Source organism: Pelobates fuscus, chromosome 2 (assembly GCF_036172605.1).
Source record: "Pelobates fuscus isolate aPelFus1 chromosome 2, aPelFus1.pri, whole genome shotgun sequence".
Lineage (NCBI taxonomy): Eukaryota > Metazoa > Chordata > Amphibia > Anura > Pelobatidae > Pelobates > Pelobates fuscus.
Genome location: NC_086318.1, coordinates 73,986,008 through 74,005,404, shown reverse-complemented (window position 1 = coordinate 74,005,404; position 19,397 = coordinate 73,986,008). Strand labels below are relative to the sequence as shown.

The window sequence follows — 19,397 nt, the reverse complement described above, 5'->3', positions numbered from 1 at the left end:
TAAATGTATGCCCAACTGCACACTCCCATTTTCCCATAAATCTTGGGGTTTCAATAGGGGTCTGAGACTGCAATAAAGAATACAGGAAAAAGTCTCCACGTGGCAGGGAGCCCAGGTGAAAAAAAACGTGCGTTTAAAAAAAGTGAGCTCCCGTGCGATTGCTGGACCCTGCGATTGCGGAGAGAAGTTGGGTAGAGCTATTTCTGGTTTGGTGACGAAGAAAAGAAGGTCATTTGCATATTCTATGATTTTGTGGTGTGTCCCGTGTCATTATGCCATTAAGTCTGGGTTGTTTCAATAGTTGTCACAAATGATTCAAGGGGAAGGATGGTTTGAGTTTTTAAGTGAAATAATCACAGTGGAAATACTAAAATGTCATTGTTGATTGGAGTGTTATGCTCTAGAATAGCTATTTCTAAATCATACTCTTCCTGTATATCAAGAAGCAAAACTGGAAGTAACTTCATTGTGTTTAGTGATCTTGCAAGGCCGGCCTACTGTATTGATAGGTGAGGTGCGTTTAATAGACACACATGCTTTAAGGCCAGTTTAAGAGACACGCAAGTGGGGGGCTAAGAGATGGAAGGGCTAAGAAGGGGCTTAGTAGACATGCAAGGGATAATAAGAGAGTTAACTGAAACTCAAGGGGTAAGGAGGGTTAACGTACACACACAAAAGGTTAAGATAAACATAAGATAATAAGGGGTTAAGAGTCACACCAGTGGTAAGGGCGGGGGGTTAAGATACACATGTGGAGTGAGGGGATTGGAGCAGCACAAACAAATATAATTCTGTGGGGGTATCAAATAACTGAGGTACACCTATATACATTATAGAAAAATTATACAAAATTATACAAAAGTTTAAATAGAAAGAAAGCTTATCAGTATTAAGTAAAACTATTACAGCTATATGTGTGTATGCTGAAGCAGGCACAGAACCTGTAATCAGTAGATGCAACATTTAGTGTTATGCTTTAGCAGTGAAATAACCAATGTTATCTTCACTATTCTAAGCAACAAATAACATGAGCAAATTCTCTTTATGGGGCTGAATGCTGATCTGCCTCAGCAACAATGATCATCTCTTTTTAATGTTTCATAAAATTTCACTAACAGAGTCCAGACACCCTCTGTTTTTCTAGACCTGGTTTGCATACAAATGTTGTATGTTTTCCATACAATCTATTCTAGTAACCGAATGTAGTCTATCACCGTCAGGCAACGATCGTTTCTAATTCAGCTTCTAAAATATGGAATTAACAAATTACTTATCTTCCCTAATTATGGCTACCTATCTCAGAGGTCATTCTTAACTGCGGTGCTAGGATTGGAAACCCGCCTCAGACTGAAAATGGAACGGTCTTTTTGATTAAACACTATTCTTGCGTAACAAATAGACACAGCTTTTAACAATTTTGCATAAACTTTTAAAATGTGTTTTCCATAATATAAAAAAAAGTCACATAAAAAAACCTTAAATCAATATACTAAAATATTACTAAATGTAAATCCTTTTCAAAATATGAAATCATTTGAAAAGCTTACGCAAAGACTATTAAATCTGGGCCAAAAGGCTGAGCAAAGTTACTAATCCAGTAATTATTTTTGGGCCATCGCTTTAATACCAATCAGAGGATTGATTCTGTACAGCCCAACTACCTTTACAAGCCTGGAACAAAAAGGATAGTAATAATAATATACATATTTTTGTTATACCAGGAAGGCAATATGTAATAAACACCATTTTTCAGGTATGTCCTGGCATAGTTTATTTTTTTTAGGACATTAGGGGGCAGGGGGCAGTTGAGAGGGTTCATGGCACATGGGGTCAGCTGGTATAATGAAACAGCTGCTTTAGAAGCATATTTGAAGAATAAAATAGCCGACATGGACAATGTTTTGTTGGTGTATGCCTACATACGTCCACAGATAATGGATAGTTTGTGTAATACATTGCAGAAAATATTTGCAGAGTGGACCCATCTATCTTAAGATCTGACCGACATAATAGATCGAATATGTTTGATGGTCAATTAATCACACATTTATTGACGTACATGGCGCTGACATTTCTATATTTACCCAGGTATGTGGACAGAATTAATGAATATGGATTGCTTTCTGTGTGAATAAACCAATGCAATGGGCAAACTATGTTGTAAATACATGGGTTTGAGGTAGTAGTGGCAATTAGAGCTGGTTAACGTGGAATGGGCAACCTACCACAACCTATGTGAGTAGTTTGAAGTGGGCAGCCTGTGTGAGTAGACTAGATAAGGCAATCTTTATGGATCAGAGTGGGCCGACTGAGTGGACCAGAGGAGCAGTCTTTAAGGATCAGAGTGGGCCGACTGAGTGAACTAGAGGAGCAGTGTTTATGGATCAGAGTGGACTAGAGGAGCAGTCTTTATGGATCAGAGTTGGCCGACTGAGTGGACTAGAGGAGCAGTGTTTATGGAATAGAGTGGGCCTACTGAGTGGACTAGAGTAGCAATCTTTATGGATCAGAGTGGGCCGACTGAGTGGACTAGAGGAGCAATCTTTATGGATCAGAGTGGGCCGATTGAGTGGACTAGACGAGCAGTGTTTATGGATCCGAGTGGGCTGACTGAGTGGTCTAGAGGAGCAATCTTTATGGATCAGAGTGGGCTGATTGAGTGGACTAGAGGAGCAGTATTTATGGATCAGAGTGGGCCGACTGAGAGTCGGCGTGTGGATGTTTGTCAATTTGTAGGATTCACATTAAAATCATTATGTATATTTTTAGTGGTGTGTTGCAATCTGTGCGTGTACTGTTTGCTAATAACCCATTAAACATATTAATTAACCATCTTGTTATGAAATATTGCTAAATTTGTTGTTTGCCATTCTATGCCAGCTCTAACAGCCTCACAATAACCCAATGTGTTAAAAAACCCGTCTGCCTCAATAAAACTGTCACCTTCTTTCCCAACCCCAAAGCCAGCACTGTGTGTTTTTTGTCTTGATACTTGAATTACCTTTGGCTGTGAAATTCAGTCCTAGCTTCATGCAGACAGTAACCAGTGCAGTGATTAAATTCCACAAGTTATGTATACATATTATTATCTACGTGGAAGTGTTTTTGAAAAGTAATTGCCTTGGAAATATGGAACGCGGCATAAATCTTTCTCTCACTCCTGGAAAGATAATCTTGCGGAGATAAATCCTTAGCTCCAGAAATGATGAGCTTTTGAAGAGAGCTCCACTTAATTCATAATAAAAAGGAAACTAATTTAGGAGGAGATTAATCTTTTATTGCTTGGCAAATTAGATATATAAGGACTTTGCATGTCTTTTTTTTTTTTTTTTTTTTTTTTAAGGGGAATAGTTATTAAAAGTTGCTAAAAATAACTCCAGGGAACCGGGCTTTATGTTTAAGCCTTTCGCATGTTGAAGGTCAGAATAGCTTTTAACAGAGCAACTGGTTTCTTAATAGATTTAGTTTGTATGTAATGAGTTTGGACTCGGAAATGTATTTAACAGTGCACAATTAGAGCAATTCTGGGGCAAAATGTAAAATCTGATGCAATCACTATTTTAAACCCTGGTTTGGTTCTGCTGATTCCCCCTCTGTTTGTCTTTTGGGTGATATTTATATTGGGAAAAATTGGAGCAAGTCTGTTGAACAGTTTTTTAAATGTGGAACAGCCACCAGAATAACCAATTAATTGTGCGTCGGGATTCATTTTTATTTACCACTTTGCAGTGGAACTACTCCAGTTTTAAATGGTAAAAATGGCACAAAGTTTTTTTAGATAATTTTCCGACCCGTGCTGATTAGAATTTTTATTGAGGTGAAAAGCTATAATTTATGCACACCAATACGCTGGTGAAATAAAACCTCTTTTTTTTTATTATTTAACATGCCCTGTAAACATATCTGAAAATTGGCAAGTCAAACATGCACAGCTTTTACCCTATGTGTGTGAAAATATCAATGGACAATTCCACAATTCCACCAATGACAGCTGGTAAAGTTTTAAAGGGGACACTATAGGCAATAAGACCACTTCACCTCATTGTCCCACTTTATCCTGCAATGTAAAACATTGCAGTTTTTGAGAAACTGTAATGATTACTTTGCAGGACTAAGACATCCTTGAGTCTATCAGACAGCCTGTAGAGTCGTGTCCAGGATTCTAACAGACTCTGAGTCCCTTAACCCCTTAAGGACACAACTTCTGAAATAAAAGGTAATCATGACTGTATATTTCCATCATGTGTCCTTAAGGGGTTAAACAACGCTAGATGTCCTCACGCTCTGCATGAGGTCACCCAGTGTCAGTGAAATACCCATTAAGGCAATGCTTTCCTATGGAGAGGGACTAATGCTCTTGCCATGCTCGCCATGCATGTGCATTATGTTCCCCCATTGGATGATGTCTGAGGAGGCGGCAACCCAGCCAACCCAGCACCGATATCCCTTGGGTAAGTGACTAAAATGTTTTAATCCTTTCTGTGCTAGATGGGGGCTGCGAGGGAGGGGGGCCAGAGGGCATTATAGTGTTAGGAATACAGATTTGTTTTCTTAACACTATAAAATTATTCAATTTGACTCCACTCCTTAACTCTATAGCTATTTTCTGACATCTGGTATCTGTCAGCTTCTCGTCATGTACTAAACCCCTAATGGTAGCCCCCATATAATACACAGAGCTGCGTACAATACAGATGTACCCATACAATACTCAGTTAGGCATAATATTAGGAAATCCTTACAAAACTCAAAGCTGAGTGTATTGGATGTAACTGAGTGGACTACAGAGATACATCCGATACACAAAGCCAGGTACAATATAGAGATACATATGCACAGGTCCAGACTGGGAAAAAAAATAGGCGTGGGCATATTTTACTCACAGAGGCCCAGTGAGAAAGGATCAAAACCAGAGAGGGGGGTTTTGTCAGCACCAATGACAGGTACACCCTCCCTCTCAATGTGAGCATGCTGGTTCAATGCTCTTCCAGGGCAGCCAATGTGCAGAGTCCTGCTAAAGTGCTCTTGCATGAGAAAAAGACCCTGTATTTGTTCTGCACTGGGCAAGCAAATTTAATGACATGCTTGTGACTTGTGTCTCTGGTGTCTCTATAAAAGTTAAACCAGAGGACAAAAGGGCCAGGAAAACATATTGTGCATAAATATGACAAAATTACATGTTCCCTGAAAACATGGTAGATCTGGTAACCCTACCTACATCTTTTGTGTGTATAAGTGTGTGGTGCAGTGTGTTTATAAGGGATGTAGTATCTATTGGGCATCTAGTGTGTGAGGGGTTCATTGTGTGTGTGTGTGTGGGGGGGCGATGTGAGCAATTAATATATTAAAAAATCTATATGTATATATATAAAAAAAAAACAGTAATGCTCAGAGTTCATGAGAGGAACATTTAGAACTCAGCAGAGCTGCAGGTTATAGATCCAGGCCATCCTTCCCTCTCCTATCTGCATTGAAGTGCCTGTGGACAAGTGAACTTTTTTTTTTCTTCTCCGTAGCGGCCCGTGATGGCACACAGCAAGGCTGGCGCTTGGATAGCCCTGTCCCTGCATGTGCTGGCAGGGGAGATCTTACAATATTTTTGTGAAGACTACAATTGAGCTTAAGAATCAGTAGGCAATAAGCACAAATAACAAACCTTACGTAATTCCCAGATTTTACTAGTAACATGACGTAAAGTCATGATTTTATTAAAGACACGGAGGCGAGTATTATGCATAACTCTTTCTTTATTTCCTCAGCAGCAAAGATAGAGGAATATAAATATTGTCAAAAAATGAAAGAAAAACTGTATAGGCATAACGGGTAGCCAATCACATGGTAGAGGAAGTGGCTATATAAGTCCTGTGTCTCCCACAATCCCCATCTTTCTTGCGAAAACCGAAGACCAGGTAAGAAGAACGATGTCCTACTTGATCAGCACAGGAAACAGGAACAATGCGACAACATCAAGCTAAAAAAGACAGAGAAATATGGTAATTTCCAGACTCAAAACTGTAGACTTACCAAACAGCATCATAAGGAGTCACAAACAATAAACTGGATTCTGAAATACAAAGATAAATAATTAGGAAACATAATAAGACGTACCAAACCATCCAATCATATAAATAAACATATATAATCAATACATACCTAATTGAACAGTAAAAATCCGTAGAGTCTCAAGCATCTCGTATCCCTATTCCACACCGGGAGGGCGGGAGGGAATAATACTCGCCTCCGTGTCTTTAATAAAATCATGACTTTACGTCATGTTACTAGTAAAATCTGGGAATTTTATTAAAGACACGGAGGCTCATATTATGCAAGTTCAAAGCTGTGCAACTACTCGAGATGCGATGTGTTCAATAGGTCTGAAATAGAAGTCTCTAAAAGTCGATTCTCTGGACCAATCTGCCGCCCGCATGATATCCTCCAGACGACACCCGACTGAGGAGGCTTTAGAAGCCATCGCTCCTCGTACAGAATGGGGCGTAAACACAGAGGTGTCTATACCCGCAGAGGATAATAGTTCACGTATCCAACGTGCCAGGGTAGGTGTAGAAACCGGTCGATGAGGCGACTTGAAAGATATGAACAAATCGTGTAGATCGGCAGAGCGAAGGGAACTCGACAGATAAACTCTGAGGCAATCCACCGGACAGAGCGCCGGACAGCCAGGAAACCTGGGATACGAAAAAGATTTGGATGCAGATTTAGTCCTCCTGGATATATCAAAAGTAACACCTTCTGGGGTGAATGCAATGGCGTCCCAATCCATGGCCCTGACGTCAGAGACCCTCTTGCAAGAGATCAAACAGAGTAACATCACCAACTTGGATGACAGTCGTTTCAAAGTCAGCTCCTGATTAGGGTACCATGAGGAGAGGAACTGCAACATCATGTTAACGTCCCAAAAGGCAGAGAAGCGAGGCCGAGGAGGACGAGCAAGGCGGATACCCTTGAGAAGACGACATACAAAAGGATGCCTGCCGACAGGGGAACCATCCAAACCCCTGTGTCCGGCCGAGATAGCCGAGCGGGAGAGGTTAATCGTGCGGTACGCCTTGCCTGAGTCAAACAGGGACGTGAGGAATTCCAGGATCAAAGGCAAAGGGGCAGATACGGGATCCACTGCCCGTTCCATGCACCAACCAGACCACGATCTCCATGAAGTTCGATAGGCAGTTCGTGTGCCTGGGGCCCAGGCATTATCGAGGAGTAGGAGAGTTGTCTGCGGAACGTCTGGGACAATCCAAGGTCCCCTGAAAGGAACCACGCTATCAGGGGTAGCTGGTGTTGTAATACTAGCCCGTGTGGGTTCCCATCCGGGTCTAGAAGGAGGTCCTGGAAGATTGGAATCAACCGAGGATAATCGATCGACAACTCCATCAAGCAGGGAAACCATGGTCGAGATCTCCAAAGCGGGGTGATTAGCGCTACACGACAGTCGTGTCGAACCAGTTTCGAGATCGTGCGCGCTATCATGTTGAATGGAGGGAATGCGTATAGCAGACCCCGCGGCCATTCTTGAAGGAAGGCATCGGTCGCCACCGCTGCCGGATCCGGCCTCCAGCTGAAGAACTTCGGCAGTTGAGTGTTCAGTCGAGATGCGAACAGATCCATCTGGAACTTTCCCCACAACATGTCCAGGCTCTGGAACACCGAAGTGTGTAGACGCCAATCTCCAGAGTCTCTTAGGTGTCTGGAATTCCAATCCGCTCCCGAATTGTCTAGTCCCGGAATGTGTTCCGCTGTTACCGAAACGTTGTTGAAGAGGCAGAATTGCCAGAAATCTTTCGCCAGAATTGCCAACATCTTGGACTTCGTACCCCCCAGGTGGTTTATGTAGCGGACCGCTGATACGTTGTCCATCTTGAGGAGAACGCAGCAATTCGCCCGTCCTGGGGTAAGGCTGCGGATCGCGAAAGCCCCAGCCAGGAGTTCCAGGCAGTTGATGTGCAACGATTTCTCCACGTCGGACCATCTGCCTCCTGTGGAAACGTCGCCACAACGAGCACCCCAGCCGTGCAAGCTGGCATCTGATTCGATCACCACGTCCGGGATGGAGCCGAAGATGGCTCTCCCATTCCACGCCTCCATGTGTGCTAACCACCACACCAGCTCGTCTCTGGACTCTGCCTCCAAGCGTATCCGAGACTCGTAGGAGTGACCTGACCGAAGGTGTGACCCTTTGAGTCGCTGGAGGGCCCGGTAGTGTAGTGGGCCCGGGAAGATCGCCTGAATAGAGGCCGCGAGAAGGCCAATTATTCTCGCCAGCTGTCTGATGGACAAGTCTGCGACACGCAGAGCTCTTCGAATCTCCTTCTGAATGGCCTTCACCTTGGAACTCGGTAGAAACAGGAACTGTTGGACGGAGTCCACTCTGAACCCCAGGAACTCTATGGACTGGGCGGGATCCAGGACCGATTTGTCCCAGTTGATCAGAAAACCCAACTTCTGTAGCAGGGCGGTAGTCCATTCCAGGTGTAGAAGGAGATCCTCTTTCGATTGGGACAAAATCAGAATGTCGTCCAGGTAAACAATGAGGCGAACCCCTCGGGTGCGGAGGAACGCCACCACAGGCTTCAGAAGCTTGGTGAAGCACCAGGGGGCCGAAGAGAGACCGAAAGGCAGGCAGGTGAAACGCCAACGCCGCCCGTGCCATGTGAAATGGAGATAATCTCTGAATTCTAGAGCAATGGGGACCGTGAAGTAAGCGTCCTTCAGGTCTAGTTTGGCTAGCCAGTCCGACTGGCGCAGAAGGTCCCTGAGGCAGTGTATACCTTCCATCTGGAAGTGTTGGTAACGCAGGAAGGCGTTGAGGGGACGAAGATTTATTACAGGGCGAACTCCGCCTCCTTTCTTGGGCACCAGGAACAGATTGCTCGTAAAGCCCTTGGCGGCGAACGGCAGTTCCTCTATAGCGCCCTTGGAGAGCATCTCTCCGACCTCCGCGGAGATCATCTCGTCTTGTTCCCGTGGAAGGGACAGTTCTCTGGGGGAATAAAACTGGACAGGCACTGAAACAAAATCTAGGCGATACCCCTTTACACACTGCAGAACCCAAGCATCCGAGGTGAGCTTCGCCCACTCTCGGTAAAATAAGGCCAGCCTCCCTGCTACCTGAACGGGAGGGAAAGAAAGGGTACTCACCGTAAGGACGTCTGCTGGTGGTACCACTGCGGGGGTATCTGGAGCCCCAAGCTCGACCTCTGGCTGGGAAGAAGGGAGGGGTCCTTTGGTCTTGAAATCCCCGGGAGGGAAAAAAGGAACCTCTGGTGGCGCGGAATGCGCCTCGGAAACCCCGGCCGGGTGGACGGTTCCTGCTACGCCCGGCCCCTCCGAAAACCTTAGGCGCGAACACGCGTTTCATGCTCGCCTGCGCCTTGTCAATTGTCGTGAAGGTCTTGACATACGAGCCCATGTCTTTCACGAAGGAGGTACCAAACAGTAAACCCTCTTCTGTCGGGTCAGGTTCCGCCACAGTCATAGTGGCCAGCTTAGGGTCTAGTTTTAATAGTATCGCCTTGCGCCTTTCCGCAGACATCGCCGTATTGGCGTTCCCCAGCAAGCATATGGCCCGTTGGACCCAACCTATGGCCACGTCCACGTCCAAAACTGACTCCCCAGCTTTAGCAGCATCCAGAAGCTCATAGAGCTTCGAGAGGGGTCCCAGTGTATCCAGGATCTTGTCCTGGCATCCCTTCAGGGAATTGTCAAGACCCTTTTTGGGCTTCCAGCCCGACTTACCCAGGAACTGGGCAATCTGTGGGTCAATATCTGGGGTTTTGCCCGCAGCGCCCGGGAGAGAAGGGCGTGGGCATTCGGCCCGTAGCTTATTGCGGCCCTCTTTGGAAAGGGGTGTGCGGATACGTTTGGCCACATACTGGGCAATATGATCCGGGGGAACCCATTCAGCGGACCGGGGGTGACGCAGGTCGTCTGGGTCGAACAGGGGATTACCCTGAGGATCAAGGATCGTTTTGTCATCCCCAGAGGGGCCTAATACTGGACCCCGGGCCTTGGCGGAGGATTCTGATGGGTTAACGCCCGTAAGGGGCAAATCCTCTCCAGATACCTCATCATCATCAAAGGAGTCATACTCCATATAGTCGGATTCCTCCTCCACACTCCGGTCGGTATCCGACCCATCATCAAGGGCTCTAGCCCGTTTCCATAATCTAGACTTTTTAGCCCGGCCAGGGGCTCTTTTGCGCGTGGGGTGCGCGCCATCTGTGACCGCCTCAAGCGTGTCAGTCATGGCAGGTAGAACCTGCATCGAGGAGTGGGAGCCGACATGTTTGGACTTGGCCTTTGCCTTACGGGCTCCAGGCACAGTCTGAGCAGGGGAGGGGGACCCCACACCCGTAGGGGCGGGGGAGGCCAGAGCAGGCAAAACCAGGGAGTGCATGGATTGCGAAAAGGAGGTAGTAACAGCCCCCATGGCCGAGGCAATAGCCTTCTGAATGGAGGAGGCCATAGTGGCTTCCAGCATGGCCTGAAACTCTTGGGAGGCCATAGCACCCTCAGCACTGTCTGAGTGAAAATCCCCAGGGGGACCTGTAGGCCCATCTTCCCTATCCTGCATGATGTAAATCTGTAGTGGGCAGCTAAAGAAAATAAACCGCTAAATGACACTAAGGTGAATAAAGGATAGCAAAGGGTTGAGTAACCCACAGAAAACGATACACACAGACCGTCTAGCGTTCCCAGGGGACCCGGCAAAGCAAAGGTGACCGCACGGCAGCACAGGGGAAGGATCGAGGTCCGCCCAAGATGGCCGCCGCACGTGAGGGAAGGCGCACGCGACCGGGCACTCAGCGGGGGAAGGGGCTCGTGCACCGACCCGCCGAGCCCGCCCGCGAGCGGGGAAGAATGCGTGCGCAGCCGCGGCCGAAAATAGAGCGGTCGCGGCAAGGCACAGAGCCGGGAGCCGTGCGGAAGCACGAGGAGGGAAGGGCAGGCTACAGGACTCCCCGGGAGGGAGAAGAGCACTAAGGGGTCCCAGGGGGAACGCTAGCGGTAACAGGTAAAAAACCGTACAAGTTATAAACAGTACACAACGAAAAATCAATACAAGTAAACGATTATTAAAAACTTAGTCAGAGAGAAGCAAAAGCACTTATCTGTCTGAGGAAGCAGCAAAGAAAGAGGGGGATTGTGGGAGACACAGGACTTATATAGCCACTTCCTCTACCATGTGATTGGCTACCCGTTATGCCTATACAGTTTTTCTTTCATTTTTTGACAATATTTATATTCCTCTATCTTTGCTGCTGAGGAAATAAAGAAAGAGTTATGCATAATATGAGCCTCCGTGTCTTTAATAAAATTCCAATGAATATCTGTATTCTAACAGAATGAGTCAATGTGTGAAGTACTGTTACTGTCCACATTTATGATGTTTAATCTCCGTAACTTTAGCTTCGTTTCCAGCTCTTCCCATCTACCTACCTCTATTCTGTATTTCCTGGCTAGCTTTCCTTTATCTATTCCCTCTATTTCCTGTCTATCCCTACCCTGTTTCCTTCCCACCAATCTGTTCAATTTATTGAAGATTATAGAGACTTTATAAGAGATTTATTGTCCACATATCTATTTTAGGCTATTTTCCATGTTGAGATATTATATAGAGATATGTATAATATCCACTGATCTGTTTTAAGCTCATTTTCATGTAGAGATTTTATATGTATATATATAATTCTCTCAATTTGAAATTTATCTGAAAACAGATATGTGGATATTTTACTCAACATGGAAAATAGCCTAAATATATATTATATAGTTGAATTGTATCTAATATTACTTTCTAAAATGTTTAATACTGTGTTTGCTTCTCACCTCTATCCGATATTTAACATGTATTTCTCTGTAAGTTCTGAGAAATAAAATTAAATATTGGACTTTGCACTGTTCCTCCATCTTAGCTCCCTATCAATCATTGCTATAACATCTGCCCTTGACACCTGTCAGGATAGAGCGAAGCGGTCATAAAGAAAAAAGGAAACCCAGAAACCATATTTCTGCTCCTCTTCCTCCAATGTAATGTGTGCCTTGACTGAACTGGTGTGGGGTGTCTGCTACTGAATCTTTACTATAGATTGAAGATGGATCACCACCCGAAAAACAAAACAAACAAACGAACGAAAAAAACAATAACACAACTTATAGAGGATTTCCAATGATTTATGTCATGGTCTATTTTCTAGAACAGTGATGGTTCTCTTTTAACATGTCAGGTGTCTATTGTTCTTTAAGCTGCTGTCTGTCACCATGAATGTGTATTTCTACAGAATGCCCAGTTATCATCTGCACATAGAATGAAACATTATTGTGTCCATCTCATTTTATTATGTGGATATCCATACTTTTATATAAAACATTCATTCAGGATTAACTACGACGAGCCAAATGGAAATGCAATCTACTGCTTTCCATTTTTTTCCATGCCTCCTCACATGCGAACGTGCGTGCTTGGATACATAAATATATACTAATTTCACAGTAATTGTCATAATAACAACCTAGGTCTAAGATGCATTCTAAAGCTTTCACGCTATATTAAATATATCTCCGCTGGAGAAGGTACACTTGGGAATTATGGGAGGAGAGAAATGTCGATCACAAATAGTTTCTTGGATACTGACAAAAACATGTGTGCCTTATGTCATATATCTTGAAACCTTTGCTTATTCCATCTACTAAACACCATCGATATCCATTAGACATGTGCAAAGGAGGCACAGGCAAAATGTTAAAGCCCATAGGGAATATTCAGTTATATGACTAAAGACTTAACAGGGAAGTGGGTCAAATGGGTCACATTAGAGAACTTGCTGAGCCAGCCCACAGAGATGTGACACCTCTATTTTTCATCACCGAAGCAGATAGTGCAGAACCACAGAACTGGAAAGGCCAGTGCATCTTCTCTGTGGGGTCCTTAATGGCACAGTGGACACTCTGAGAACTGTCCAACCAGCTCTGCCCCCTCACAGACGAGCACCCGCCTGCACCACTACTGCACCATCCAAGTCCCGGCGGTAATTAACCAGAGCCTCCAAATGTCTCTCCCATTGCGGCCAATCATCAGAGTTGGACATCACACAGCCTCCAAATACCGGTCTTTCAGAGACCCCATTATACTGATCCAGCAGAGCTCTCGGCAAAGTTGACACTCTCCAGACCTCTCTCCTAGGCCCAGAGGTGGAGGCACCTGCACTCCATCACCAAACTAAACCGGCAACTCAGAGATAAGGCATCAATACAACCTCCAGGGCTACAGGTAAATACCAGATGTTGTCCCAGATGTGCTCCCCCATCCTCCATGAGCACTGTTGGAAGAGAAATTCAGCATATTGGTATCACAGTCCATCACATGGAGGGGTAGGGAGGGAGCCAACTGAAACATACTGTACATACTGTACAATCTTGAAAGTGAACATGGAGACCAGAATAACTACTGATCAGAAATGGGACATATCCAGAAGCATCTTCCTCATTGTGTGCTTGTGATAGCATTCACTGAAAGGAGGATTATCCTGTTGGAAGAGCATGGAGTCACATTTAGGAGAGAAATATCCTTGACTGTAGTAGGCCGAAGAGGCTTGAAACTTCAAATAGGGTAAACTCCACCAAAAAAAAACACATTAAAATGTTGCTGGAGACTCATCACTGAGAAATAGGGGCAGTAGGTGATGAAAGCAGTTGAAAATAAAAAAAAATGTCTGTAGATTATCGAAATCCGAGCTGTAAAAATTGCACCAATATAGTTTACATTTTAAACCTGTTAAATGGGTAATAGCTAAATGTTAAAGACATTATATATCTTGTAAAAAACAAATAGCCCAAATGCAAATCTGTTTGGTCTACCCCTTCATTGGATAACTGTGTGACTGGAGCTCAAAGAAATTTGATAACATCAGCAAAATTGAATGTAGAATAGTAAACACCAAGCAGATACACTATACGGCTAGTATTTAGTGTTGCTTTTTACAGTTATCATAGGCAAATCATTTTGCTTACAGTGTGGGACGAATGTGTCATTGCTCTGCTAAAGCACTGCATAGGAGCGGGAGACCCAGCTATGATTGATTTGGCTGGCTACTGGTTATTGAGTGAGGTATTACCCTTGAGTGATGATAAAGGTACTGTAGATTAAAGTTTGTATTAATGAAATGCCTCGTTCTTTCCTATGACAAAACCTCAAGGCAAAAAGCAAGTTTGTGGGTTGCATGTCATCTAGCACGAAGAAGTCAAACTAACATGAACTTTTAATTTAACATACTTAAAACCCAAGACACCACTGATGCTGGTTACAGTTGAAGCATCATATCTGTAGATTTGGTACCCTGCAACCTTCTTAAGAATTCTAACTCTTAGTACCGTATATACTCGAGTATAAGCCGAGTTTTTCAGCCCATTTTTTGGGCTGAAAAACCCCAACTCGGCTTATACTCGAGTCATAGTCTGTATTATGGCAATGGTAAGTTACAGCTCTGCCAGCCCCCCTCTCCCCCCCACTGAACTGCCACTGGACCACCAGGGAAGGAGAGCCCCCCTCCCTGCCATATATCAAGCAGGGAGGGGGGACGAAAAAAAATAAAATAAAATAAATAATAATAAAAAAAATAATAAATAATAAAAAAAAATTAATAACAAAAAAAAAGGGGTATAAGGACCACTATGGGAGGGGAGGGGGTATAAGGACCACTATGGGAGGGATGGGGTGGGTTAAGGACCACTATGGGAGGGAGGGGGGTATAAGGACCACTTTGGGAGGGAGGGGGGTATAAGGACCACTATGGGAGGGAGGGGGGGGGATAAGGACCACTATGGGAGGGAGGGGGGGGGGATAAGGACCACTATTGGAGGGAGGGGGGTATAAGGACCACTATGGGAGGGAGGGGGGTATAAGGACCACTATGGGAGGGGGTGGGATAAGGACCACTATGGGAGGGATGGGGGGTATAAGGACCACTATGGGAGGGATGGGGGGGATAAGGAACACTATGGGAGGGAGAAGGGGGATAAGGACCACTATGAGAGGGAGGGGGTGGGATAAGGACCACTATGGGAGGGGAGGGGGAAGTAAGGACCACTAGGGGAGGGAAGGGTAAGGACCACTAGGGGAGGGGTGAGTCAGGACCACTGGGGGGGGGTGAAGGAACACAGGGGTGGGGAGGTAAGGACCACTGAGGGAGGAGGAGGGGAAGTCAGGACATATGGGGGGGGGGGGAGGGGGCGGCAACATTTTTTTTGCCTACGGCGGCAAATATCCTTGCACCGGCCCTGCACACACTGCATTCACACACTGCATTCATACACACACACACTGCATTCATGCACACACACACTGCACTCATACACACACGCTGCACTCATACACACACGCTGCACTCATACACACACACATACGCACACACTGCATTCATTATACACACACTGTAAATAAATATTCAATTAATATATTTTTTTTAGGATCTAATTTTATTTAGAAATTTACCAGTAGCTGCTGCATTTCCCACCCTAGTCTTATACTCGAGTCAATAAGTTTTCCCAGTTTTTTGGGATAAAATTAGGGGCCTCGGCTTATATTCGGGTCGGCTTATACTCGAGTATATACGGTATATGGATTGTATTACTTCATTTATAGGAAGCTAGCTATCTTCTAGTACTTTAGTATCAATGTGTTATTAAAACATACAAGATTGGATAATTCTTAGTACCCTAAGCAACCTCTTCAGATTGGAATGTCATATGAGGAAGTTTCCTATTCTTCATCATGCATCCAAATATTTGCACGGGTAAGCCATATTTGTCCAAATTAATATTAATACTTTAGAAGTCGCCAGACAGACAGACTGTAGGTGACATTGGACATTCCTATATATATATATATATATATATATATATATATATATATATATTAGTGTTCAAGTAGAGATTAAAGCCGTATTAGTCCAGTGATGCAGATGTAAAAAACAGATAAAATTTGTATCTTGTAATACCTTTTTTACTAGACTAAAATATTTTTTTAATGACAAGCTTTTGGGAGAACCTCCCTTTCTCAAGTCGGAAGAATTTCTGAGCAAGATGACATATATTATTCAAAAGTTTAGTTGTGATACAGGGGTTAAAGCGACATGAGTGCAGATAAGACAGGTTTGTTAGAAAATAGACACCATTCTTGCAGGTCATAAATATCTTTCTGAAGATCAGAGTGAGGGGGGGGAGAGTGAGAAAAAAAACATAAGCAGACAGTTGCATATACATATTTGTGTGTGTGTGTGTGTGTGTGTGTGTGTGTATAAAAAATGTACCATCTTCTGCACTGTCTGCTTGTTTTTTTTGTTTTGTTTTTCTCCCCCCTCAATATTAGTTTAGATTGGATATATATACATTCTTGTGAAGTTCCTGGAAAGTACAACAGGAAATTGTATGTATGTACAGGGAGTGCAGAATTATTAGGCAAATTAGTATTTTGACCACATCATCCTCTTTATGCATGTTGTCTTACTCCAAGCTGTATAGGCTCGAAAGCCTACTACCAATTAAGCATATTAGGTGATGTGCATCTCTGTAATGAGAAGGGGTGTGGTCTAATGACATCAACACCCTATATCAGGTGTGCATAATTATTAGGCAACTTCCTTTCCTTTGGCAAAATGGGTCAAAAGAAGGACTTGACAGGCTCAGAAAAGTCAAAAATAGTGAGATATCTTGCAGAGGGATGCAGCACTCTTAAAATTGCAAAGCTTCTGAAGCGTGATCATCTAACAATCAAGCGTTTCATTCAAAATAGTCAACCGGGTCGCAAGAAGCGTGTGGAGAAACCAAGGCGCAAAATAACTGCCCATGAACTGAGAAAAGTCAAGCGTGCAGCTGCCAAGATGCCACTTGCCACCAGTTTGGCCATATTTCAGAGATGCTACATCACTGGAGTGCCCAAAAGCACAAGGTGTGCAATACTCAGAGACATGGCCAAGGTAAGAAAGGCTGAAAGACGACCACCACTGAACAAGACACACAAGCTGAAACGTCAAGACTGGGCCAAGAAATATCTCAAGACTGATTTTTCTAAGGTTTTATGGACTGATGAAATGAGAGTGAGTCTTGATGGGCCAGATGAATGGATTGGTAAAGGGCAGAGAGCTCCAGTCCGACTCAGAAGGCCAGCAAGGTGGAGGTGGAGTACTGGTTTGGGCTGGTATCATCAAAGATGAGCTTGTGGGGCCTTTTCGGGTTGAGGATGGAGTCAAGCTCAACTCCCAGTCCTACTGCCAGTTTCTGGAAGACACCTTCTTCAAGCAGTGGTACAGGAAGAAGTCTGCATCCTTCAAGAAAAACATGATTTTCATGCAGGACAATGCTCCATCACACGCGTCCACGTACTCCACAGCGTGGCTGGCAAGAAAGGGTATAAAAGAAGAAAATCTAATGACATGGCCTCCTTGTTCACCTGATCTGAACCCCATTGAGAACCTGTGGTCCATCATCAAATGTGAGATTTACAAGGAGGGAAAACAGTACACCTCTCTGAACAGTGTCTGGGAGGCTGTGGTTGCTTCTGCACGCAATGTTGATGGTGAACAGATCAAAACACTGACAGAATCCATGGATGGCAGGCTTTTGAGTGTCCTTGCAAAGAAAGGTGGCTATATTGGTCACTGATTTGTTTTTGTTATGTTTTTGAATGTCAGAAATGTATATTTGTGAATGTTGAGATGTTATATTGGTTTCACTGGTAAAAATAAATAATTGAAATGGGTATATATTTGTTTTTTGTTAAGTTGCCTAATAATTATGCACAGTAATAGTCACCTGCACACACAGATATCCCCTAAAATAGCTATAACTAAAAACAAACTAAAAACTACTTCCAAAAATATTCAGCTTTGATATTAATGAGTTTTTGGGGTTCATTGAGAACATGGTTGTTGTTCAATAATAAAATTAATCCTCAAAAATACAACTTGCCTAATAATTCTGCACTCCCTGTATGTATACCATCACAACCAATAAACATTTCATTATAAAGTGCATTGTTATGTTTCGGTAGGCATGCTAGTGGATGGGAGTGGTCATTTTAAATGGAAGGAACTGCATAAGAAGGGGAAAGTATAATATAAGTCTAGCCCCTTGATCCAAATATAAATCTGACTGCCATTTTGTGGTCAAGACCTAGTTTGTTGCAAATTGGAAGTGCTTCAAACTGGGTTTTTTGCCTTCTTTTGGATCAACAGCAAAAAACCAAACCAGATGTAAGGAAGGCTGAACTGGATGGACTCATGTCTCTTTTCAGACTATGTTACAAGTGGATAAGTAAGAAATACGATGATCGAGTGAAGGGCAGTGAAACACTGCAGTTGTGGTGTGAAGACAGAATATTGTAAGGGATCTGATTGAATTTGAAAGTCAAACCTTGACACTTTTAGTACAGTTGATAGCTCTCACTGCTAATTCCAATATAGCCATGTATATATGCTGACAAGCAATGGCTTAACGTCACCATTGAAAACAAAACGTGTTAATGTGTTGGTACACCTACTGTGGTGTTTTGTTTTTTTTATTTTGTTTTTCTTACGTTATAACCCATACTAAGGATATTTGATATATCCTGCATTTTATCAAACAACCATGATGTCAAAGATCAAAAAGAAGATGCAGATAAAGGATTTATTTAAATTGCAATGTATATGTTTGCTTTAACCATGATGTATTCTCAGTAAATACTTGTTACCGTTATGCAGATGCCTTCAATGGTTTTCCATAGCGTGTATAATAACAGATTTTTGTCATTTTCTTTTCAGGGAATGGCCCAGTGACCGATTGTAATGCCAACAGCTGCCACCCAATAATTCACCTGGGTCAATATGTCGACTGAAAAGATTAATGAATGGCCCCTTTATGCCTGCTTTCTGCCCTCTTGCCCCACCTTTGCTTCCATTACAACCACATAGCTGTATATTTCTGTAAGTTCCTGCATTGTATAATCCCCAATCCTCAGATTTGTCACCTGTGTTCAAAATGTTGGAGTTTGTAACAATTGTAATTTCAAAGAAGAGAATAAAAAATTGTATTAAAAAAAAAATTCTAAATTGCACTCAATAAAAATACACAACAATACGTATTGCCTATGAATGTTTTACTAACTAAAATATTTACTAAGTTCACGACTAGATGACATAATCGTTTGCTAAAATCTTTGGTGAGCTTCATTGGGTGAATGATGGAATTAAAAGGCAGACATTGACATAACACTTTGGGTTTTAGTAGTGCAGTTGTAATTCGTGCTCGGAGAGCTAGAACGCACAGAAGCACTGCATACATTGTTTTTAACGTAGAGGCCTGTAAGAGAGTGAATAAGATCAGGCTGTAGAAGGTATTTCTTA

General features: G+C 43.4%; 1 protein-coding gene across 1 annotated transcript in view; it reads left to right on the top strand.

Annotated features, from left to right (window-relative positions):
• EPHB1 (EPH receptor B1) overlaps positions 1–19,103 on the top strand; it is a 249,680-nt gene extending 230,577 nt beyond the window's left edge. Inside the window, exon 17 of the transcript XR_010086583.1 lies at positions 18,816–19,103. The gene's annotated coding sequence lies outside the window, so the exon portion shown is untranslated. The remainder of the gene's footprint in view (positions 1–18,815) is intronic.
• Positions 19,104–19,397: the final 294 nt, after the last annotated feature.